We start from the raw sequence: 891 nt of genomic DNA, 5'->3' as shown, positions 1-891 counted from the left end.
ATGGATAAGGCTTGATATTGCTGAGCCTATTTCTTCCACCATTATTAAAGCCTTGTTGAGGCTTTTGTTGATCCCTCCATGAGAAATTTGGATGATTTCTCCATGATGAATTATAGGTGTTTCCATAAGGTTCACCCATATAATTTACCTCTGCCACTGCAGGGTTCTTAGGATCATAAGCTTCTTCTTCAGAAGATGCCTCTTTAGTACTGTTGGATGCATTTTGCCATCCATTCAGACTTTGAGAAATCATGTTGAGTTGCTGAGTCAACATTTTGTTCTGAGCCAGAATGGCATTCAGAGCATCAATTTCAAGAACTCCCTTTCCTTTGAGGCGTCCCATTATTCACGGAATTTCTCTCAGAAGTGTACATGAACTGGTTATTTGCAACCATGTCAATAAGTTCTTGAGCCTCTGCAGGCATTTTCTTTAGGTGAATGGATCCACCTGCAGAGTGGTCCAGTGACATCTTAGAGAACTCAGATAGACCATAATAGAATATATCTATCTTGGTCCATTCTAAAAACATGTCAGAAGGATATCTTTTGGTCATCTGCTTGTATCTTTCCCAAGCTTCATAGAGGGATTCACCATCTTTTTGTTTGAAGGTCTGAACATCCACTCTAAGCTTGCTCAGCTTTTGAGGAGGAAAGAACTTAGCCAAGAAGGCTGTGACCAGCTTATCCCAGGAGTCCAGGCTATCTTTAGGTTGAGTGTCCAACCATGCTCTAGCTCTTTCTCTTACAGCAAAAAGGAAAAGCATGAGCCCGTAGACTTCAGGATCTACTCCATTAGTCTTAACAGTCTCACAGATCTGCAAGAACTCAGTTAAGAACTGGTAGGGATCTTCTGATGGAAGTCTATGAAACTTACAGTTCTGTGGCATCAGA

General features: G+C 41.2%; 1 non-coding gene across 1 annotated transcript; it reads left to right on the top strand.

The window, feature by feature from the left end:
* Positions 1-528: 528 nt before the first annotated feature.
* LOC127742536 (small nucleolar RNA R71) lies at positions 529-632 on the top strand. Its single transcript, XR_008003879.1, has one exon. It is a non-coding gene; the product is annotated as a small nucleolar RNA R71 (small nucleolar RNA).
* The last annotated feature ends 259 nt before the right edge of the window (positions 633-891 follow it).

The sequence above is a fragment of the Arachis duranensis genome, chromosome 1, assembly GCF_000817695.3.
Source record: "Arachis duranensis cultivar V14167 chromosome 1, aradu.V14167.gnm2.J7QH, whole genome shotgun sequence".
Lineage (NCBI taxonomy): Eukaryota > Viridiplantae > Streptophyta > Magnoliopsida > Fabales > Fabaceae > Arachis > Arachis duranensis.
This window is presented reverse-complemented; position numbering and strand designations above follow the sequence as displayed.